Here is a 25481-nt window from a genome sequence, read left to right as displayed (position 1 = left end):
AATAATAATAATTGCTTACACTTATATAGCGCTTTTCTGGACACTCCACTCAAAGCGCTTTACAGGTAATGGGGTCTCCCCTCCACCACCAATGTGCAGCATCCACCTGGATGATGCGATGGCAGCCATAGTGCGCCAGAACGCTCACCCCACATCAGCTATTAGTATGGAGGAGAGCAGAGAGTAATTAAGCCAATTCATAGAGGGGGATTATTAGGAAGCCATGATTGGTAAGGGCCAATGGGAAATTTGGCCAGAACACCGGGGTTACACCCCTACTCTTTTCGAGAAACGCCCTGGGATTTTTAATGACCACAGAGAGTCAGGACCTTGGTTTTACGTCTCATCCGAAGGACGGCGTCTGTTTACAGTATAGTGTCCCTGTCACTATACTGGGGCATTAGGACCCACATGGACCACAGGGTGAGCACCCCCTGCTGGCCCCACTAACACCTCTTCCAGCAGCAACCTTAGTTTTTCCCAGGAGGTCTCCCATCCATTTCCCATCCCATCATGTCAACAGTTTTCAGTTTTACCTGTGTCCATGTTTTTGATTGAAATACATAAATAAAAATACATTAAAAATCCTGCCAGAAAAAACTGAAGACATGAAGTACATAGGAAAAATAGGATTAAATATTATCTCAATCCTGTTCAATCTTAATATTTTTTGTTCATTTGCTAAATCAAATCATTGTTTGATCTTCAACATTTTGCTTTATGTTAGCAGACTACATTGTGAGACCAATACAACACAAAAATGTGGATCTTTGTAAGAGAAACTGTCAATATAGAATAAAACTCTATCTTAACATTTGACCCACATGTGCAGCATATGGTCAAAACATATTTTTTCACCTCAGAAATATCGCTAGACTACTCCCTATGTTATTACTAACTGTGGCTGAAAAGATGATCAGTATATTTGTGTTCTCCCGAATTGACTACTGTAATGCTCTACGTGCTGGGGTATCTAAATCTACATTGAACAAACTGCAGTACTGTATGTCCTACATTCGGCAGCCAGAATCCTGACCAGGTCCAATGCAAGTGATCACATTCCTATCCTATCCTATCCTATCACTCCAATCCTGGAGTCCTTGCACTTGCTTCCTGTCAAGTTTCGTGTCGACTTCAAAATCCTCATGCTCACCTATAAGGCTCTTCATGGCTTGGGACCTCAGTACCTGTCTGAGCTATTATCGCCCTACTCCCCGTCTCGCAACCTTTGCTCCTCTGATTCTGGTCTCCTAGCTGTCCCCCAAGCCTGTCTACATTTTATGGGTGACAGGGCCTTCTCTTGTTATGCCCCAAGCTCTGGAACTCTCTCCACAAGGATATGAGAGAGTCACCTTCTCTAAACTCCTTCATATCCAGACTCAAAACCTTCTTTAGAAGAGCCTTTGCTTAACTGGTTCCATTCTTTATCCCTCTGCTCCTACTATACTTAGTTCCACCATCCCCGGTCTCCTCTGTGCATTGTGATTGTGTTTTATCTTGTGTATTCTTTTTATTTATTGTTGTTGCCATTCTGTTACTGTATGTCCTTGTATTTCCTAAATATGATCAATTAAATATTTGACCTAAGGGTAGCACACCGATGATAAAAAGAGAGGGTCCAGTATTGACCACTGAAGCACAGTAAAAATAAATAACAGTTATGGCACAATTACACAGTGGTGTAGACTGTGTCGTATATGAGTAATAAAAAAGAGCTAGAAACAATATCAGGAATGCCAATTAAGTCACTAAGGAATTCTAAGAGTGAGGTTTTCATCAACTTAACTCAGTGTTTGAGTTAGCTCTCAGATTGAGCAATGCAATATTGGGAAAATATGAGAATCAACATATACTGTACAGTTCTAAATTAAAAAATAAACATTTCTGTGTCTTGTTCTGGATGAAATACAAATAGTAATATTTCTTGACAACGTGTTTTCTAACTGAATGAATGCAAGCAACGTGTTCTAGACGTTTTGGTACAAAAATAAATTAGTATATAATTGCTCCGTACAGTGTTATAAAAAGAGGGATTTTAGTAATATTCTTAAACTAGCATGTTTAAAGGTGAAGAGTGCTTTATCATAGTACAAAGAAACATTCAGCAACTTGGACAAAAAGGAGGCATACAACTACAGTACACAATACATTTTCATGGAAGCAATTACATGATTTGGGATGAAGGTAAAATGATCGAAAAATAAAAAAACAAAAAGATGCCCGCATGAAGAAAAATGATGCCCTAATGTAAACAAATGGTAAATGGTAAAGGTATCTCAAAACAGACACCCTCCTTCTAGTCTCCTGCTGTGCAGCATTCCACTGCAGTGTCTTTACCACCCCAGCCGAAGGTCATAGAAAGTAGGCCAGACAGACATTATGCCCCAGATGCTCAGATACACAGATCTCTCTCCCCCTCATTCGCACCTAAAATAGCTCAATGGTCCCGAGCACGCCAAGGCCCCCCTGTCAAGGTGTCAGAAAATCGTTACTCGGGTTCATTTTGTTTAAATTGCACAAACCAAACACAGTTAAAGTGATGATAAAAAAATTAGATCCTGTTCAACAGATCTGGGTTACTTTGACTGAATACAGTACCACTGAACAGACCAGAGAGGAAAAATGATTCATTAACTCATTAAATTAGTCTGTCTTGCTCCTGTTCCACCTATGTTATCCTCCACCTTTTAAATTAGTGTTTATTTCTACCTTTTTAGTTTTTTTTTTAAGGAAGAACCTGTTCCTGGTGTAGCTTTGTTTCTGAACAGAGCTATAGGCTTATTTTCTGGAAAAAAGATCAAGAGGGAAAAATCACATAAAAGAACTTTATTTGCCTTACTCTTGTGGTAGGATGCTCCTCAAATGCAGCCTAACCTACTTTAAGAATAATACAAGCATAAAAAGGACTTTGTTTTTCAAAATATACATCCACTCTCTCACAACAACAAGTATCTGTCTGACCATAAAAATTGTTACACATGGAAAACTCTTTGTTGCTGACAATGCATTTTGACATTTAAGTCCATATATTTCTAACATATGAGACAAGCAAAACTCTGAATGCACAACCTTCTTAATCTAAAAGAGCAGTATAGAGTATCTTTTCTATCCAAACTATCCTTGTGCAGTGGATGCTCATAAGAGCGAATAGTTCAACAGCACTGCAGTAGGCTCATTTTACAGTGATAAACACTGATTGGTAAAAACAAAGGTTTATCTGCCACATTGTCTTCTTTTTAGCTTCTTACTCTTGTTTTTACAGTTTTTATTTGCCATGTTTTCTGTACCAGCCCAAACAGCTTTTTGTTTAGTAATAATTATAGCACTTAAATCAGGTGTGCAGTCATTCAAATAAAATAAATGAGAAAGCATGTTGTAATTCATCATGCTATGAATCCACATAACTTTTCATCTTATTTTGTTGTTACCCATTGAACAGTCACAGAAACACTCACTAACATACAGTACAACAGAATATTTAGAAAAGTAGGAAATTCACTACAGGAACGTGTACTGAGATCAACCGCTTCTTCTGTGTGTGCAAGAAGGTATTATTTCTGTTTTGAATATGTTTTAACCAGATGTGGAGCATGGTAAATTCATATGGAATTAAAAATGATATTCTGAACAGGCTAAAGCTGGTTGGATTAAGGCTAATTCATTTTCAGGCACATGTTCTGTGCATTCTCTCTTATTGAATAAGCCTAAATAAATTTGTTTAAAAAATGCAAATACTGTTTTCACATAAAGAAATTATGTTCAGTTTGTCAAAGAGAGGAAAATCAGCAATCCAAATTGTCACACAGCTCATCTTTAGCATGCAGTATATTCTGCACTGTCACTGACACATCAATATTTGTTGTAGGTTTTTTAAAAGTTTAATGCTGTAATGTATAGTCTCATCGAAAGTAGGTGAGTACAGCAAACAGTTTGGTCAGCCAGCATATAGGTCTTCTTTTCCAGTTAATGACATGAAAAAGCAAAGCTTTCCCTTTATAGCAACCTTACCCAACTTAATCACCAGCAAACATGCAGAACTGCCATGCTGGGCTGTATGGAAGCCATTATCTGTACATTCAATGGGATGCCTACTTGAACACAGTGGGATTCAGTATCTACTTTAACAGTTTATCTGATGTGTAAGTGACCTTGCAAATATCTGTTTTTTAGGTAGTACTACAGCAAATCCTTAAATGGGAGGAAAAAATAATAATTGACAAAGCAATTGATATTATGTTTAGTAAAACTGACTTATGTTTGATTTTAATAAGATTTTTCTCTGTATTGGGATTCTTTAATGCATTGAAACATGAGAAAGAAAATAAACCAGTAACATATTAGAACAGAATAAGCCTGTAAGGAACATTTTACCAAATTCTTACTGAAATACAGCTTACCAAGTGTTAGTAAATATTCAATATACTGTATGCCTTGTGAGAATTTCTGAGTATTATTAGCTGTTTGGAAGCCTATCCAGCCTTTATACAGGGGTTGTCCATCACAAGTTAATTAAGTACTTACAGTAGTAAGTAATAAGACATTATGAATATGTTTACAACATCTTTTGTAACAGTTATGAAAAGATTAAGAAGCTATTAAGCAGCAACATTCAAATTAAGTGCTATATAATTAATAAATAGCCAAAGTATGCCTTCCAGGGTTCTTTTGTTTTAAAATATTACAAACACACTTATTCTTCCCTTACCTGTGATGGGGGTGATATGACTCTTACATTCATGCTCCATAAATAAAGTGCTGATTCATGGTTTACAGATCACCACCATTGTGTAATTTAGTTAAGGTATCACAATTTATTAATGTAAGATGTGCATTTATTCATTAATGACAGCAGGCAAAAAGTACCTAGAGTAGCTTGTTATTATTTTGCAAGGGCTAAATGTTACACAGAGAACTAACACTTTGATTAGAGATTCATGTGAAATATCTTAATTTTATTTAAAAAAGAATAGTTTTCATGTGGTAAGTGTATCCAGCTAGTCTTCAGGATGTGATTTTTCTGAACTTTGCTATGTAGATAAGGTCCTACGCATCAGAAGGGATTTGATACAAAATGTATGAAGCTACAGTATGTAGTCTATGAATGATACCACATAATGAAATCACATGGAACCTCAAAAAAATTGATGATAGTAATCAGCATATAAATACAATGAAACCAGTTTCTGAAACCTGTTTATCTTTCAAGAGCCCTGAGCACAGATCAAGTCTGGTTATGGTGCATACTGAATATTAAAATGAATATCAGAATGACGATATTACTGGCTGACTGACTGGCTAGATTTCTTCAGATTACCACTGTACACTTTGGCATTTCAGAAACAGTTGTGTACAGTTGCATCTTAATTAGGTTAAGAATAATAATTAATTTAGTGCACTTGATCTCTGCACTACTAAAGCCAATAATTTATCATCCCTGGCAATCAGGTTATTATGACAGACATTACAAGAGAAATGGTCAAGCTGTAATTTCTTAGTACTAGGGACATTAAAAGCCCGCTAACGTAATGCATATACAGTATATTGATGTAATCATCTATAATCTGAGACTAAAATGTTATCACAACAAAATTCCTAAGCATGAGTCACAGAGAAGGGTGCCCTATTTAAGCTATTTATTATGCTTTTCTTCATTTTGTCTTGATTTACATTAAATTGCAATTGTCATGAATGGACAGTTTTTCACTGTTCTGTAAGACAGGATAAAAAGACTGGATAAAAATAAACATTTCCTCAGGAAAGCATGTATTAAAATCCACTGAGGTTGCTGAACAGATGAAAATCCATTTGGTATCTTGGATCACCTATTTCCTGGCAAACGGACAATAAGAGCTTGAAAGCACATCCTACTGTTCTACGACCAAAAGTAGTGATTTGCTCGTGCAATAGTTAGTATTCTGGTACAGTATATTCACTAATGCAGATCTTGAATGTATATTCAAATGGATACTTAAAAAAGTAAGACATAAAAAAGTCTTACTTATATTGCTATAATCATAAGCACCTTAGTGTGATTTTTTTATTTTAATTTCAGTCATGTACCCACCCGAAATAGAATTTATGTAAAATAGTGATAAAACTCCATTCTACTGTAAAGCCATTTGCAGTTTGAGATTTTTACCCATTAAAAACTGTAATTGTATCTCAGATTTAAATATTTCAGATTAAACCTATTCTCTTATTTAAATCCTTTTTTGAGCGAATTATCAAATTTATAATGTTTTTTGTTTAGATTTGTTTATTTTGGATTTTGATTTTGAAAACTGATGTAATTATTTAACATTTGAAAGGCATAGTTTTTAAAAGATGTATGCAGTATGTACTGTCTATGACAATACAGCACATGAATATGTCCACTCCCAAATGATTTCCAGCACAATGATGTCCACATACTGTAGGACAAAAAGCAAAATTTTAACAAAGCACAATTTTACTGAAAGTGCCCAAGATAGAAAACCAGGCATTTTAATATTTCAGGAGAAAAAAGAGCCAGTGTCACTTCACCTTTATGATTGCAATTTACACCAAGACCAGTCAAAACATCCTAACAGATAGTGACAGGAAAATAAAACGGAGAACTGCAGCAATTTCAGAAATTGGTTGAATTATAAAAGGTACTGCAAAATGTTTTCACATTTTTATTTAGGGTAAAGTAGAAATAAAATGCCATAATGACATATACTGTACTGTATTTCATGCAGGGGGCTCTAATGGCACCCAGGTTCTTGACAACAGATGATAGCTGGATTCTGTTAGAATTTTAATGTTCTCAAAAAAGTTCCCTGTTGTCTTCTCACTATCATGTAGAACACTTTTTCAGATATTCAAATGGAGGCAAGAAGTGATAGGGAACTATCCCCAGTACAGAAGAGGTGAAGGTTTGTAACTCCTAGCAAAGCTTTCCTTATATCTATTGGCTTCAGGCTACTTGTTAGTGCACTGTGAGAGACTCTCACTAGAATTAGTCTTAATTAAAGTTATCAACATGCATTTTTTTGGTTCTTTCTAATTAAACTCATCACTATACTGTAGGGCAAAGTGCAGGACGAAGGAAAATAAATAGAACACTTTGGATCTTTGGAATTACAGAGGAAACTGAGATAGAAATTTAAGAAATGGGTTCATGCTTTTATAGATTAGTTTATATAGAACCAACCAAATCTTTGGTGTGAAAAGGTAAGGTACAGTTTTTGAAATTAGGCAGAATAAATTAAACAGCGACACAGGAAAGCCTGTGAAAACAAATTGCAGTGTATATACTGTACTGTACTAAACACCTTTTCCATCCCAAATCCCTCCATTTCACAGATGCTGTATACTTTTCATCATCTCTCTTCTTTTGGTTGTGGATTGAACTGCATTTCAGTCTGCTTTCTAAAATATCTCTAGACTACATTATAAAAGGAATGGAAAAGAGAAAAAGTACACTATTTATTCTGACTTACATCAACCTTTAATCTGCAGTATTTTTTCAACAGAAAGATTCAAATCTGATTTTAATCGAAGGGGCTCAGAGCGGTTAGGTGGTGAGTTATACAGTACAGCAATGACTGCTGCCACCGAATTACAGACAGATATTTGTTTTACAGTAGGTCTCAATCAAAGTATGAAACACAAGGAGATTTAGTAACTTGTTCATGGTGACACAAGGAGTCAGAGCATGAAGTAAGAGTCTTTGGATAAAAAGGCACTTCTCCTTAACCAGGAGACAGTTATATGAAGCATCTTTGAAATCTTTTCAACTTTTCCTGTTCTCTGTTCAGTCAAGCTTTTTTCAACCTTAACTTGAAATCATATGAAAATAACAAAGTTGAATTAAAAGCTTAATCTACTGTAAAGAGAGTAGATGAAGTTGTAGCAGGGCAATAGTGTTGCTTCCAATTGAAAAAACATGTTTTTGCCTTTAGAATGTTACATATAATTGGTGGCACAGGGGTACAGCGGTAGCATTTTTGCTTCACAGTGCTGGGGTCCTAAATTTAATTCCTCGGGTGCTACTGTACCTGAGTGAGTTTGTATATTCTCTCCATGTTCATGTGGTTTCCTACATTCTGGTAGGTTGTGGCCTCTTGGAAAACTCTGGTATGAGTGTGTGCATGTTTGATTCTGTGTGTGCCCTGTGATGGATTGGCATCCCATTCAGTCTGTATCCCGGCTTGTGGTTGGTGTTTGCTGGGACTAGCTCTGGCTTTCCCACAACCCTGAATTGGATAAAGTGGTTAGAAAATGTCCTTTATGGAATGTTTTTTTTTGTGTGTGTAACATTAAATCAGTATGGAAAATTGCCTATGAATGAACCCCCAAGACACAAAACTCCAGTGTACAACTTCCCTGAACACTAAGGAATTAATTAACAAGAACATGTAGCTAATCTACTCCTCTACATGAGTTGTGAATACAGTAATTTGGTTATATTTTATGCTTCTCTATTTTCAGGAAATGCAATCCAGGACAAAAAGCAAATGGCAGCAGTGCAGAGAGCACAGAAGGCAACAACAGTGAACAATGCCAGCGTTGTACTGTATGTCAGCCAGATTTTATTTACTTGATCTATAGGTTAATCTTCAGCCTTTCCTTCGATTGAGCAAATAGTCGCCTACTGTATAATGAATTATTTGAGGAGCTAGAAATGGTGAGATTTTTTTAAATATTTTTTTTTTGTCTGAGGAGTACTGCAGTATCTCTGTAGGCTTTCAGACCTAATCTGGGAATCTCAGAACTAAACTGAATTGCTTTTTGTGTAAAACGCATGGATGGGTTTGAAGGACAATTACTACTGGACAGCCAGGCCCACTGCTAGCCCTCAAGAGAGTGGAAAGGATATAATATTAGAAACAGGTAGGCTTTTTTTCTTACCTGACTCAGAAACTCTACTTTGAACAAGGCTATTAAATCATATATACTTCAAGATTATAAATATATTATCTTTTCTGTTGACTTTTGTTCCAATCATTTTAATGTTTAGGCATACTGTAGGATCATACAAGAATTACACAGAGATCCCTCATTGTAATGTGTGCAGTCTTCCCATCAGTACTGCCTTTATTCATAACCATTTAAAAATAAATCTGGTTTTCTGCCACAAAAGACATCAGTGCTTAGTTAAATACCCATCTTAAAAGTCTCATGGCATAGTCCTTGTTAAGGATTTCAGTTGTTAGGACTGTCTTATTGGAAGCTACAAGGAGTAAATTAAATGGATGCGAGGTGCTGCACTGTATGAGCAACGTGAAAACTTAAACAATTAACTACTACTTTATTTACAATGGGTACATAAAGGACTATTTATATCAGAAGGGTGACCTAGTGGCTACTCTGCAGACCCATAGACCATACCCCGGCTACAGTACCCACCCTGCCATGCATACATTATCCGGGTGCATCTCCTCTTTTCCTCTTTGTTACCCGGCGGGGGCTACATTTTTATTATTATGTGTTATTGTGCTTTTACTAATGTGTGAAGTGTCTTGGTTGCTCTAATGAGAATTTCTTTGTTATAGGCAGGCAGCAAGCACCAGTCCAAATATATTGTATGATTTGGATATACTGTATGATAATAATACCCTATACAATCATGCAATAATGCTATTTTGCCATGGGCTCATATACAGTAAGTCACCTGATCCTACTCTGAATTAACACTGGGAATCTAGCTGATGAATACATTTACTGCTAATTTGAAGAATGGGTAAACTGGAGGCAAACTGCACATTTAACATATGTGTCACATCAGTCATGTTTTGCAAACAGACTTTACTATTTACCACAACTCACTTAGCCAAAGCCCAACCACTGATTTCATTTACATTTTCTCCATTTAGTAGCTAAAGCGTAAGCTGCTTACATTCCAGTCTATTAAGAAATTATCACCAGCCATTCATTCTCAGATATGAATTGTTTTCTCAACAAAAGCTGCTTGACTGGCACATGTTTCATGCATAAAGATATGTCTGTTCAACTGGAAAATGAAAGTTAAATTTGCACCATTTTCCAGTAACCCAGAAAAGTATTCCTGAACCTTGCAGGAGCTTTCAGTGTTTTGACAGTGCACCTCTGTAAAATGAAAAGGTAGGGCATATAAAGGACATTAAACCTACCTAACTGCTTCCCCCTGGAGTGTGTTCCAATGATAGGTATAGGTTTCATACACACTAAAGAAGCAATTCCACACTAATTCAAAGATCACATTGTAATTCAGTGCCTTTGTGCATATACTATAGTTTAATAAGTTAACAATGTGAGAAAACATCTTGCAGTGCAGGAATGAAAACAGCCTTGCAGATTTCTAATTGAATATTGCCAATATTTAATTGAAAACAATGATAACAGTGATTTGATTATGTCAAACAGTCCACCTCTATCAACAATTAACACAGTACTTAGTGCAAACCCCTGCCTACACACACAAAACAAAATAGCTTATTTCCTTAAAACCACTGCCAAGAGTGAAGATCACATAATTACTTTAGCTCCCTTTTTTACCAGTAGTGAAAAGAAAATGATTTAAAACATTGCAGGATACCCATCTGTGATCACAGTTACTGGCTACAGAACATGCGCAATCATGACAAACAGCTCTGAGGGCTGCCCGATTTATCTGATCTCCGCCTGCCGAAGCACATAGTTCTGCAATATCTGAAATGTGGTTTCTGTATACATCATTAATTCCTTCACTACCATGAATATCAATACTCTATTATGATTGCAATCGCCATAGACTGGCTTTGATTTCTTTAGTTTTCAAAGTTTTGGTGGGAAGGTTCAAAAGTATTTTATGCAGTAATTACTTTTTTCTGCCTTAACATCTCTTGTTGTTGGATTTTTTTGTTTATGTTAGCATTGGTGAGCTGCTAATGGTTTAAAACTCTGTGATACAGAGTCTTACAGTTATTCAACTTCTGTGATGTCTCTAACATGTTCTCCATTATTTTAATAGACAATTAAAGAAGAAGACTTTTCAAAAAGCATAAGTATAGAAATACAAATGGTAGAAAAAAAATGCATTATAAAACAGAAAATGAAATCTTTAAAACCTTGTTAAGATCACGGCTGTGTAATGTGACATCACAGATCTTAACATTGCAGAGCTGCTTGAGTGTGAATACAGGTCATCTCTGTCAGAGCAGCATGTTGGACAGAACTGGCAAGCACAGTGACAGACCCAACACACAGAGCCTGATGCCTTAAAGTCTAAAGTCTCACGTCATACTGTCCTACGTTCTCTGTGCTGCGCTGAAAAAAACTGACATCTCTAGGCTGCAGTATAAAAACACACTGTGCTTCACTGATAGAGAATACTAATAAAAAAATATTAAATCCCTCAGAAGTGTCCATAGACTAATTTAAAATGTATTTTCCCATCAACCTTTACAAAGAATTTCCACTCTTACAGTATCTTCATATGTCTAATTACATAATAGCTGTTACGATCGTCATCCCTCCTCTAGAGGGCACTCCGACCCTTTTGTATTTTAGTTTCTTTATGACGTTCACCTGTCCCTTGTTTCCCTTTTATTATTTAAACCCCATGTCCATGGCTTGAGGGCATAGGCTTCCGAACGGCATCCTGACCAGCTGAGCCTGGGGCTCGGAGTACCTGACCTCGCCACTCTATTTTTAACTTCCTTGTTCCTGGTTCCATGTCCCCATTCCCTGTTTTTATTTGTGACTTGTCTAGGATGGATCTCCTGGTTTTGGATATTGGACTGTGCCCTGGTTTCCCTATTTGGATTGTTTAAGACTCATTTGCCTGTACCACGCCCCCTGAGCACCAGATCACAGCCAACACGCCCCCCTGTCTGTCATCCCATCCTGATCCTGCCATCTTTCCCCCGGTGTCCTACTCCGGTCACTTCCAGATTATACCATCTGCACGGTGTCCTAAACTATGCACTTCATGGGCGTTAGGACCGGCTCCCGTTACAATAGCATTGAAGTTGTGCTTTCCTGCCTTAGAACATTAAAGATTCAGTGCTGATGCTGCAATGAGTAAGAACACAAGCATGTTCTGTATCCTACACAAAACTTAAGAGAGTCCCGCAGCACTATAGATAAAGTAGGTTTTAAAGAGGTCTACTTATTAAATAAAAACTGCTTATTATGCACATCTCAGTGTTGGTTCTTAAAAATGGCTTAAGGCAAGTAGAACAATGAATTGGCAGTCTTTACACAACAAGACCTTTAAAGCAGTTATAGTATATAAGATGTTCTGAGTTATAGAAACTGAAATGAGTTCCTGAGAAGTGAGAAAAACATCCCCAAAGAAATCAATGGTGGTGTTTAAGGTTTAACCTCAATTTTTAGCTACTTCCGTATCACCCATAAGCATACAGTATTGTAGTGTGGGATTGTTTGTAGAAACTGGAGCACACCAACTTTAATGGCCTTAACCATTTACAAGGTGTCTGAGGACAAACAAACTGATAACGAAAGTGGAGATTGAACATTCTAGAGTCTAGAGGAATTCTGGCATGATTGTTTCTGTTTTCTTAATACCTGCCAGTCTCCCTCCCAAGTGTCCAGAGGGGTAACAGCAACCATTCTAAATGTGTAAAACTGATTTTAAATGTTCAGTAGATCTATCACACATGTGCAATGCATTTTCAATATATGTTTGCTCTATTAGAATAGTTGCATAGAGTTTAGTTTATGGATCGAACCATCATGATGTTTATTCTTCCTCCATAGCCCAGGACCTTACTGTGTAATTTCTTATTTAACTCTAAAACTGTAAAACTATTAAGCACTCTATCACCATAAACATTCAAACAGACACAATGGAAATAATTATTTTACCTCCAACATTATTTACAAATGTATACCTACTTGAGATGAACTAAATACATGTACTGTATGAAGTAAAAAGGATCAGGTGAAGGACACATTTTAAACAAACTGCAGGTGGAATCAAAATGTTTAAGTGCCTGAGAAATCCTGTCTCCGTTTTATCCCCCCTCTTTTGTATTAATTATGCAGCTCAATGCAGCACTCTGAAGCCCAGCTGCAGTCAGATCTTTGCTCTTCTGCATCGTGACTGAGATTAACCACTGCCAGCCAAGCCATACCATGTATCCAGCGTACTGCTCCAAACATAGGGTAGACTAAACAAGTCAACAGAACTGCTGAAAAGCTAAACATATTCTAATCAGCTTTACACATGGAATTTACTCTAAATATTGAATTCAGTTTTGTCTTCATGCTTTTAGTAATATGCACAGATTAAAGAATATTATCCTTAAGCACAGACAAAGGTGTGACATTTAGGTATAGTACATTACATGTCCTCAATAAAGAGAATATATTTACAGTATGCTTCACCTTTTGGAAGATTAATCTTTTTTGTTATAGCCCCAGTTCCTGATGTGATTCAAGTACACTAACTTTTTTAAACCAGGTCTTAGATCCTTATTCAATTCATGGTTATTCCTGGGCATGGAGCGTCCTCGTGAACTCAGATTTTGAATTTTTGTAATGCAGTTTCAATTTTCTATGATACCATTGCAATACATAAAAGATGGCTGTTAACAGAAAAAAAAACAGTATGGAGAAGCTTCAGATAATATTCTCTACAATCCATCTTTAATCTGTCCATAATTTTTGTGACATCTTGAACTGTGAACCAGTATTAGTATTACTAATAATAATAAACTTTATTTTATATAGCACCTTTAAAGGTGGCTTCTCAAAGCGCTTTACAGAATGGCAACAACAATAAATAAAAATAATACACAAGATAAAACACAATCACAATGCACAGAGGAGACCGGGGATGGTGGAACTAAGTATACTAGGAGCAGAGGGATAAAGAATGGAACCAGTTAAGCAAAGAGAAGGCCCTGTCACCCATAAAATGTAGACAGGCTTGGGGGACAGTTAGGAGACCAGAATCAGAGGAGCAAAGGTTGCGAGACGGGGAGTAGGGCGATAATAGCTCAGACAGGTACTGAGGTCCCAAGCCATGAAGAGCCTTATAGGTGAGCATGAGGATTTTGAAGTCGACATGAAACTTGACAGGAAGCAAGTGCAAGGACTCCAGGATTGGAGTGATAGGATAGGATAGGATAGGAATGTGATCACTTGCATTGGACCTGGTCAGGATTCTGGCTGCCGAATGTAGGACATACAGTACTGCAGTTTGTTCAATGTAGATTTAGATACCCCAGCACGTAGAGCATTACAGTAGTCAATTCGGGAGAACACAAATATACTGATCATCTTTTCAGCCACAGTTAGTAATAACATAGGGAGTAGTCTAGTGATATTTCTGAGGTGAAAAAAGATGTTTTGACCATATGCTGCACATGTGGGTCAAATGTTAAGATAGAGTTTTATTCTATATTGACAGTTTCTCTTACAAAGATCCACATTTTTGTGTTGTATTGGTCTCACAATGTAGTCTGCTAACTTAAAGCAAAATGTTGAAGATCAAACAATGATTTGATTTAGCAAATGAACAAAAAATATTAAGATTGAACAGGATTGAGCTAATATTTAATCCTATTTTTCCTATGTACTTCATGTCTTCAGTTTTTTCTGGCAGGATTTTTAATGTATTTTTATTTATGTATTTCAATCAAAAACATGGACACAGGTAAAACTGAAAACTGTTGACATGATGGGATGGGAGATGGATGGGAGACCTCCTGGGAAAAACTAAGGCTGCTGCTGGAAGAGGTGTTAGTGGGGCCAGCAGGGGGTGCTCACCCTGTGGTCCATGTGGGTCCTAATGCCCCAGTATAGTGACAGGGACACTATACTGTAAACAGACGCCGTCCTTCGGATGAGACGTAAAACCAAGGTCCTGACTCTCTGTGGTCATTAAAAATCCCAGGGCGTTTCTCGAAAAGAGTAGGGGTGTAACCCCTGTGTCCTGGCTAAACTTTCCATTGGCCCTTACCAATCACGGCCTCCTAATAATCCCCATCTATGAATTGGCTTCATTACTCTGCTCTCCTCCCCACTAATAGCTGGTGTGTGGTGAGCGTTCTGGCGTACTATGGCTGCTGTCGCATCATCCAGGTGGATGCTGCACATTGGTAGTGGTGGAGGGGAGTCCCCTGTAAAGCGCTTTGAGTGGAGTGTCCAGAAAAGTGCTATATTAGTGTAAGCAATTATTATTATTATTATTATTATTATTATTATTATTATTATTATTATTATTATTATTATTATTATTATTATTATTCCTTGACATTTTTAAGAAACTTTGAATAAATGGGAACTTAACATTGCTGTAAACCCAAGTATAGGTTATCATAGGTTATATAACACAAAACAGATGACACCTTTCATCAAAAAGCCAGAAAACAATTCTCATTTTTTCTGTATGCACAACATATTGCTCTAATTGTTTGGTGTCATTTTATATACTGTACATGATTAACAGGTCAATTAGACCTAATTTTAGTATAATGATATTTGAAGTAGATGCTTATCAGTGTTATGATTTTTTACATTCTGTTTCAAAGTTTGTCTTGAAAAAGTAAAATGTATCAGAAGTATAAACTAATGAGCTAAGAAAAGCCAATAAAACAGTAACAATAATTCTTGCAAAAGAAAAAGTAGTAGTGAAAGAAAAAATAATAAGTAGTTTCACTGTCAAAAAGGACATTATTTAGACAGTACAGTAGCTTTTACAGTACACACAGAAACCTCTATGTGACCAGTCTCTAATGAAGATTGCAATAAAGTACACAGGTTTCATCTGCTTGCACTGCACAGCTGTGTACAGAACCGTAGAATTATAGTGTCTGTTACACTGATGAGACTCTATCACAAATACTTTTTCCCCAGCCTTTTCACTACTGTGCTATTCAGTATATACTGTGCAAACACAATCCAATTCTACCGCTACTTACTCTATGCAGTGCTCATAGAAATTCACTGCACTTTCTAGCATTGCAAATCCCTGGAGATATTTGAAAAGAAATATCCACTGTGCAAATAGCACTAATCCAGTTTTTAATTTGTTTTAATTCAAGTTTTGCAATACCAATATATTACAATTCATGGATTCTGACTTTAAAAAGGTCAAATTATCCACTTTTTTATCAAATATGGACAAAATAGAAATGTAGTAGCAAAAGGGGAAATCCTAACCAAGGGGGCAAATTATTTTGGTAGAATGTTAGATTTTATTGTATGCCACCCACAAAAAGAATTATGTACACTACATACAGAAAAAACATCTGCAATTTCTGTGACGACTTTAAATATGTACCAGTTTTAGTTTACTGTATAGTATGCTGACAACGCCTCTAATAAAAACCTTGTTGTGTAATGTTTTACTCACAATTTAGTAGGCCAACCTATTGCAGAAATCTAAACATCAGACATGCTGATCACATCTGGTTGAGATCAGTAGTCCAGAGAAAATTTAAGAGTAGTGTATAAAAGTGAGTGCTTTAAAGAGAAGATGCATGCATTGGGCTTGAAGCGGGATGTGAGACTACTGTACTTCATGTAGAAGATATAAATTCATGTATCTTTTACATTTAAAAAGACATTTTATTTTTTAGGTTTATATGGGATATTTATATATCTGTTTATATTGGATGTATAGAAAAATAAATACATTAATAATTGAAGAAATGTGAAATAAAATTATTTTAACGGATTAATATCTGTTCTCAAGCATATAAAATACAAAATGAAAAATAATAGGACTTTTTTACAGACATATATACAGTATTTTGCTTTAACAATTATTAGTAGTTGTATTAAATGGCCTGATTATTAATATTTCTCATTTAAAGTTCTGCTGGTATCCTGGAAAACAACAGTATAGGCCTGGTCACATAATTTATGATGTGTACACAGCATTTCATGTGTGTTCTATGTTCCAGTAATGGCAAATATTGGTCATTGTAATATTATAGCTAGTTTAATGGTCTTCAGAGAAGAAAGTATTATTGCAAAGTACATAACACCTCTAAAGTCTGATTTTATATAGAATGCTTACCTCTTGGAACACAAAGTATTCCACATGCCTGTAACTCATCGAGGATACACAGACTCTCAATTCAGTATTTTAGTTGCCTTATCTGCTTTATTTTCTCATTTTTGCACTGTTCTTTTAATGAATTAGATTGTGTAATATTCTGCTTATGTACTTTAAGACAATTGCTTTGTAGGGGACACCCTAAGAAATATCCATTATTGCTCACTTTTGACCACACAAACTATCATAGTCTGACCAACTAAACACCATCATCATCACCAAAACTGTTTACACCTATCTAACAACATACTTCTTTCTTATTATATTCTACATGTACACACAATCTATGCTCCCCCCACCAAATCGCCACCAACACAACCACAATCAGGCCAGAAGAATACTGTACATAGTGCTCAGTCATCCTGATAAAGGTTCTCCCATTGACTGCACTTTTCTCCTCAAATCTCACATTGATACTTATTACAAGCACCTTAATCTTCCTGGATTTGGTCTCTATCGAACTTCTCATACAGTGTTAGAGAAGCCTTATAGTACATCTCTTACATGACCAGTATCCCCAGACTTCAGTAAGGCACATTTAATTGTGCCCTATTCAACCAGTATTTTTCCCTCATGGCACCACTTTCAATTTCCAAACCTTTTAACAAAGATCCATGACAAATACTGTACTTCTAAGAGGCACTTGGACACTATTTATCTCTTATTAGTGTTGAGTATCTGAACACCACAGTTTTGATCAAGTGATGAGCTTAATCAGCACCTTTGCTTGGGTTTTCCACAGTTGTAAAACTCAACCATCCCTCATACTGTATATATTACAATTGGCTTTCTGAGTACATTCAGTGGTTTACCGATTGGCTTCTGGTTACGGACGCCATTCACAAGACTGCATCACATGGTCATATCATGTAGAGTGAGTTTTCTTTCTTATCCTCCTTTCAACCTCCAGTGTCCCCACCATCAGCTCTCGATTGTCACAGTTGGTGCCATGAAGTCCTCTCCATTGCAGCCTTAATCAAAACTCATATGTCTATAAAGCATTATGAAAAGCAAAACTCTGTCGAATGAAATATTCTGTTAGGTCAAATGCGCTGACCAACCCCTTCCATCCAGCACTCCAGCACAACCAGTTGCAAAACCCCATACTATAGTCCTGATTATTAACTACTATGTGGTACAACTTGGACAGTATGTTTCTGGCATCATTCAGTGTCTCCAGCCCCACTTTCACTAACTGCAAAGCCTGGCTGGGCATCTAATAAACTTCCAGACTTGCACCACACCTATGCCCAACTTCTTCAAGGCATCCACACTTCAGCAATGTTATGTCAACATTGCCACAAATTGCCAAAAATGTATCTCCTGATTGTATTCCAGAATGATCTATTTACTCCTACCTGTGACTATAGTGCCTCACCAAATCCTAAACGGCTTTTGGATCACCCTAACCCAATTCCAAATTCTTATTTCTTATTAGTAACAGCATAAGTAGTTTATTCACCTTTATTTCTATACCCTGGACTTTAGGACTGGACAATTTTTTTTTCCAGATTTCCTCTGGTTGTTACACATACATGTTACATCATAGTTGCCCAATTCACGGGTGACCCTCCAGAGAAGATGAGTGTGCTCTTATACAGTAGCATGAGACATGGGGGAACATGATACTCTTTTAATTTCTTAGTGTATAGTTCCTTTTCCTGCTTCTTTTGAGTTATTCTCAGTTTGTGAGAAGAATTAACTTGTTCTCATTTCACAATTTTTACTCAAATTCTACTTTTTTCCTATAATATGTTTTCTCAAGTGAGATACAGTACAATATACATGAGATCGCAGGTTATGCCAGTAAGTTTCTGTAATATGGCCTTATTACAAAAAGTAATTCACTATGTATGCTTTTCCTGATATACAGGTTAATTATATAGATGGGGAGGCTGTTGTGGAATAAATTGGACAGCCTTTGTATAATTTGAAACATGCAAGCATCTGTGTATTTTTACAGCTGTTTTTGTAAATATTTATTTAGAAAATATAACTTTTATTATTCCAAATTTGCAGAAATGTGATCATATCTCTATACAGATTACTAAATGTAAATGTGAACTGTACTTCATGTGAACAATTCGGTATTTGCACAGAAACATAAATTAAGTATTTTCTTAGATTTTATGTGTGTTACACACATTTGGTCAAATACTCTGACTTTAACAAATTGCTCAAAAACACTTACACAGTACACCTGCACCCAAAGTAACAGCACTCAGAAGAGCTCGTGAAAACTGTGTCTGTCATTTGCATGTAGCTCAGTATTTACTCTCTTTTCATTGCTCCTTTGCTCTACGCATGAGCACATGCAGTATTTACAAAGTGAATCATAAGTGTACTATAATGTTATAATTTTATTGAGCACATTAATAGTAAGCAATGGAAGGATAAAACAGAGTTTAGATTTAAATTATATTAGCTTTAGATTTCAGGGACTTAATGCTTCCTTGCATTTGACATTTTAAATTATTCATACTGCTAATGTTAGCTTTACGGAGACTGTAGTTGTCACTCGAAAATGTTTCCTGGCATATGAATAACGATAACATAAAAACATCTTATGCTGACATAACAATATTGATACGAGAAGTACGTACTATACAAAGCACTTCCATGACAAAATGAACACACACAAGGTTCTTTTTCAAACAGTTCTTTTTCTTGATGACAGGCAAATGGGATTTTACTATGAACAAAGAAAAAAATGGTGGTGTTTATATTGATTTATTCTAATTCTTCCAGCTGTCGCCCAAAACTTTAAAGACTTTCATGACACACCATGCTATTGGATATGTGAAAAAAATCTGTAGTTAAAACATTTGTCACTTACTCTTACTACAACCATATCCATTAGGCACAGAGCCATAAATTAAGTTAGGGGTTACTCAATATGAATCAGATTTTTTATTAGCATAATCCTTCACTGGTAGGCATTGGTAGGTAACTTGTGCTTTGGGCACATTAATGTTATGGATTTTGTCCTAATGCGTCTGGTCTACCACAGTGGTGAGCTAAACAGCTCAACAACACAAGAACAACACAAAAAGAGCATTCTCCTTTTTTAATATTTGGTGTTATGATGGCAAAGATAGTTCTATATAACTCCTTATAGAGAAATGAAAATATTCTTTATGTGTCCCTGGAAAGCAGCAATATAAATGCAGATCTTACTAATGCTACTGTACTAACTTAGAAAAACAAAACAAATGAACAGAAAAAGAATTAACTTGAAAATGAATTTAGTTTAAAGACCCTGATTTTAAAGAGGAATACAGTGTGTGGCTTATATTATTTTACAAATCATAGAGCTTCACATATCACTTCTGCAGTGACAGAAATGTAATGGAAAACTATGCAGATGGGTGGGCCCAATAACATCATGACAGAGAAGCTGTGTTCAATGGCCCAAGTGTTTCTATCAAATTTATTAGGTATTTAATACAGTTAGGCAGGCATACACAAGCTTATCACCACCTCAATTCTTCAGTGCTCTTTGGATATCTTTGTTTTCGTTGAACTTTCTCAAGTTTTACCATTTTTCTTAGGAACTCATGAAACCAGCATGTAAACAAGACTGCAGCAAGAAATAAAAATTGAGCCTTTTCTGGGTTATCGAGCAATGAGTTAAGATTCTGAGCTCTGTACTAGTTATGCTTATTGAGCTGTTATTCAGTGACACATCAGCTAGATATATTCTGCAGAATGAAACAGTGTGGTTATTTTTCTCTCACTGCGATTTCTTCCTAAATATCCTAGTTTCTGAGCTTAAGGCAGAGTCCCCAGAGCCGTTCAGAATATAATGAGTAATGAGGTTGGGTGTTCAGTTGAAATTTTTAGGTAACCAATCAAACCTGTCCTGCATGTTTGTGGGAAGTGGGAAGAAAACAAAGCATCTGAAGAAAACCAACACAAACATGGAGGGGAATACGCAAACCCCAGACAAACTGGTGGCCAAAGTTGAATTCAAACCCAGAGTCCTAGAGCTTTGAGAAACCATATGTTACAATGCTACGGTAGATCTCCGAAAAGATAATGCCCTCCGGTTTACAATTGACATACTAAATATCGTAAATAAATAAAAAAAAATATATATAATTTTCAGTCGTTATTTCTGACCAATCAGCCAACTGTTTCATCAAAGACAATAAACAGAAATGTGTTCTTGGAAATATTCTCTTTATCTTCAGACATAAAAGAAAAACATATGAGTGTGCTGGGGTGGGAGGCTAAAATATCAGTTTATTTGACTCACCCAGATAAAAAAACATACATATCACAAGTGTATTCCAAAATTGTCTTGTGTTTAGTCTAATAAAGGTGTAACTCAAGTGGCATTTAAATAAATTGAATGTTAAAAGTATTAAAATACTTTTGTACTAGCTTGGGTAGTGGAAGGACACTACCTCTCACTTTGACTGAATTCAGTACTTTGGTCAAATTCTAGTAACGATGAAAAGAGCAAACAATAAGGGAAATGAACAAACATTAAGGGATAGCATACTTTGGTGTCACTGTAACATGCCTGGATGATGAAATAACTGTGTTGGCTGAAGATCGGTGCTATCACAGCCCCACTCACTAACGAGGACTGAAAGAAGAAGGAGCTGTATTTGTTGTGGTGTGAGGGGTTCTAGTATTTATTGTATGTGTAGGAGAGTGAGAGAGCAAGATGAGAACTAAACCTTTTCCTGAACATGTTAAATAACACCGTATCAAGAACAAAAAATGATTTAGGTTCTAATTGCTAATGCTTATCTCATGATGTATTATAGATTTGGATTTTTGAAGAGTATATAAGAGAAGGAGTCATTACAAGCAAACCAAAAGACAGTACAGACTTACTTCCTCCTAAGAATAACCATGCTCTAAAAGTGCAGTATGTGAATCATGGATTGTGGCTTTCCCAATGCTTTCTAAAACTGCTGGAAGACTCCAGGAAATGAAAGTGCTTTGTAAAATATTTAGATTCTGAAAAGAACTTGTTTTTAGTCTTCTTACTCTTCTAGTATAGTTCTTATTTAGGTTCTGAGAGATGCAACTTAAGGGAGGAGTTATGCATGATCTATCTTTTACAATGCTTCATCTTCGATACTGTACCAGTGCTTATACATCTTAACATAAACAAATAAAAACAGATCAAAACATTTGGGCAGCTTTAGGAGAATTTCTTCCTCAATCCACCCATTTACAGAACTTTCTGAGATCATTGAGGACATAACTGACCTTACTTTGGACTCCACTTTTAAAATACCAACAAGCAGTTGTGAATTACCAAAGAAATAATGGAATAAATATGGGGTATGAGTAATCATGATCCTGTGGGTTACCAATACAATATACAGTACATTACTCTTCCTGTGAAGTGGCAACAGAAGACTTCAGTTTAATGTCAAGGCTCTGAGTTGAAATACCATAACTTTCCCTGTCTTGAGTGGGGCACTCCAGATAAAAAGGAGATTGTAAAGGAAACATTGAACTTGCTTAAGAAATAATTGATTTTTTTACTTCACTGACAAAAACAATAGATTGAGATATATCAGAAAACAAATAACGGGCTATCAAATTTTTAAACTGATTTATTTCCTGGTACCTAACGAATTACAACTGAGGCACTCCAAAATTAACAAAACAGTAGTTCCACTTAATAAGAAAATCAAGTTTGACTTAACTGCGTCTTACTTTAGCTCTCAGACAATTGCATGAAAGTCTCCTGACTTTTATAAGTCAATATCATTTTCAGCACTATGATGTGCTAGGGCTTCTTGGAAGTCCTTTCTGTGAAATTCCCAAATTTCACTTATAACCCCGTTCTATGACCTGAGTACATGGGATTTTGTATTTTCAATCACACTCCCCTACAACAATCCAAAAGGCTAAATTCTGTTATTTTAAAGATGCTTTCTTTGTGTGCAGAAGCAATATAACACCTCTTCTAATCCTACTGAGCTGTCTGATAATGACTGTTAGTCCTTTCCTCACTTCTAATTGTGCATGGAGACAGTATACACACACCAGCTTAATGTGTTCCTTTCTGTATTGAAACAAAATTACTCATTACATTTTCTTTCAGATGATTGTGCGTTAGATTATGCAATAGATGAGCACAGAGCCCAGTTCACTAAAATACCACGTTCACACATTTCAGTGTCACAATGTAATTTTGTGTACTCAAATTTTTCTGTCTTATTTCTGGATAAGAAATGCAATTATTATGCATTTGAGAAAATAAAATAAAAATGTTTAGATATAATTTATATATTGTTTAAAAATGGCACAGTCTAATAGCCTTGTATACTCTGCCTTGTTTAAAAGTCATTAATTGTAATGGTCTGTAAAATATAATATTATAGGTGGGTGAAGAGAGGGGTACACTAACAAAAATGTATTTGTTCCTTTTAAAACTATATGTGCATATGAAATGTTCTAATTCTGGTATAAACCTAAATAACTCAACTGTAACTATGGTAATTACTTTTGACCATCAATTTAGGGTACCTGGAAAGTAAACGAAAAGGGTATACTCTAAACATGCTGCAGGAATATGACAAACTGCTGAAGTCAATAACAAAAAGCATTTCAAGTGTATTGTTTTAGGAATGATTGCCTGTTTACATTAAGCTACTGGTCCTGTGAAATTAGCTACATTAGTTACGTTATTTGCATTGTCGTCGTTTTTGCTCAGAAATTGGAAAAAACTCATAAATGCAGTCCCTGTTTCTAATTTCACTGCAGATGCATGTCTGCATACCCCTTATACAGTATCTCGTGAAAACTGCTCCAGCACTGCAGCCCGATTGATGCAGAATCACAAGCAGTCTTGTCTCACATTTTGAGGTCACAGTTAAGGTTACCAGGACAGCTGCAAATAACTTAAAAAAACATTGCAAAAATATATTTTTTTAAAAGTTAAAGAATAGACTTGGTTTTATTTATTTTAGCTGATTCGATTTAACATACTCTATATAATGAACTCTGGTTTAAAATCACATTAGGAGTAGAAACGAGGCAAGTGAGTGTATGCATTATGCACTATATACTCTATCTCAAAAATATGTATTTTATCCTGTACTAAACCTCTACTGTCCTCTAGTTCAATCAATATAATTACCAGTTTATATTCCACAAAATAAGATTATGACCATATTTTTAATACTATGTACAGCTATTTTAAATGAAACCATGTTCAAGCTTCAAAAAAAGTTTTTATATTTCTGTAAGAATTATATTGGCATTTAATATTTTTTTTTCTCAAAGCTTAACTGGTACTTCACCTGATGTAGATTTCTAGCAGGTTTATTAGTACATGTATTATTTAGTGTTGTTTTATTGCAGTGTCACTGAAAGTTTTAAACCCTTTCATATTACCTTCTTCTTATCGTGATTGCTTTCCTCCTCAACATATCACCAGATTCACATTTCAATCCACTTACTGTATTATTGTACAGGTAAATTATGTAAATTTGCTCACTTTACATTCACTCAACATACTGTAGAGCTAAACCTGACTTAGCAGCAGACCTCATGCTTGTAAAGTCCTGGATCAAGATACCTTGATACTGCAGTACACACTTTTCAAAGGCAACATTAACACTAAAACAAACTACGCTGACAGATGCTGGAAGTCTCATTGTAACAATTTATTGTTCTAAACTGTTCTCATCTTTGAAAAAAGCACAGGGAAGATTATTAATTCTAAAACTATCCCTTTTTTATACATAAGTTTTCAAGATAGGGAAACCTTATTCAAAGAAATATGTGAAGAAGACAAGCAAAGAAAGGAGAATACTCATGGAGTGTATAATTAACAGTACAAACCAGCTCAGCTTTAAATGTTTAATGTTATCTTACCGTGTACAGAACCGTCTTCCCAAGGAGAAACTTCTGCAGTTCCTTCAGGACACTTTGAATGACTCTTAAAGAAAAAGAGACAACCTGCACTTCAGGATTCTTCAATATACAGTACTTTTTCTCTATGTAGTCAAGAAAAAGAGAATCATGTCCTATTAAACAGTCCTTGTACCAGCTTTTCTTTGCCCTCAATACATTTTCACATGCACATACACAAAAGCACAAACCTTGGGATGGAAGTGTTAAATTGATTAGCTCAGTAAAAATATATATATACACACACTGCAGTTTTTCTTTCCCACTAGCCCCTCTGGTGTTTTCCTGCTGTATTTCCTGGCTCTGCAATCTAATTGGCTGAGCTGCCGTTCAATAATAAAAGTCCTCATCTTTAATTGGGAGGGGGCTTTTTTATGGTGCATCCCGGATTCTACACCAGTCCTGCCCTGCCCCCCACTCTACCTCTCTTTTTTTTTGCTTTTCCTCTATGTGCCTGTAGAGAGAAATGCTGAGCTGTGCAATTTCATGCGCAGAGAGAAAGAGAGCAAGAGAGGGAGGGGGAGCAAGAAAGGGAACAGAGGAAGCACATCAACGGATGGATAAGAAGAGCAGA

The 25481-nt window shown here is 35.9% G+C and overlaps 1 protein-coding gene across 4 annotated transcripts in view; it reads right to left on the bottom strand.

The window, feature by feature from the left end:
* Positions 1-25198, bottom strand: part of syt2b (synaptotagmin IIb) — a 179125-nt gene extending 153927 nt beyond the window's left edge. For all 4 annotated transcript variants that reach the window (XM_088639846.1, XM_088639845.1, XM_088639852.1 and 1 more), the window contains exons 1-2: positions 25099-25198; positions 24872-24935 (exon numbers count right to left, since the gene is read on the bottom strand). The gene's annotated coding sequence lies outside the window, so the exon portion shown is untranslated. The remainder of the gene's footprint in view (positions 1-24871; positions 24936-25098) is intronic.
* Positions 25199-25481: the final 283 nt, after the last annotated feature.

The sequence above is a fragment of the Lepisosteus platostomus genome, chromosome 7 (genome assembly GCF_059453375.1).
Source record: "Lepisosteus platostomus isolate fLepPlt1 chromosome 7, fLepPlt1.hap1, whole genome shotgun sequence".
Classification (NCBI taxonomy): Eukaryota; Metazoa; Chordata; class Actinopteri; order Semionotiformes; family Lepisosteidae; genus Lepisosteus; species Lepisosteus platostomus.
This window is presented reverse-complemented; position numbering and strand designations above follow the sequence as displayed.